The sequence below is a fragment of the Triticum dicoccoides genome, chromosome 5B (assembly GCF_002162155.2).
Source record: "Triticum dicoccoides isolate Atlit2015 ecotype Zavitan chromosome 5B, WEW_v2.0, whole genome shotgun sequence".
NCBI lineage: Eukaryota > Viridiplantae > Streptophyta > Magnoliopsida > Poales > Poaceae > Triticum > Triticum dicoccoides.
The window spans coordinates 623,585,285-623,585,511 of NC_041389.1; positions in this window are offsets into that span (position 1 = coordinate 623,585,285).

A 227-nucleotide genomic window follows, 5' to 3' on the forward strand; every position below is an offset into this window, starting at 1 on the left:
ACACACATCAGCACACGGACGCCTTCCTAGAACACATCCTTATCAGCATTTTTAAGAAGACCTGCCCAATACAACATAAACGAGCACACGATGAAAAACAGCCTCAAAAGGAGAGCGAACAACATGTCCATCAAAGGTTACTTTGTTTCTCAGGGTCCAAATGCCCTAGTACACAGCAGGAATGCACATCAAGTACCCGGTAAGAAGGCATAAAGCCATGCAAAGCT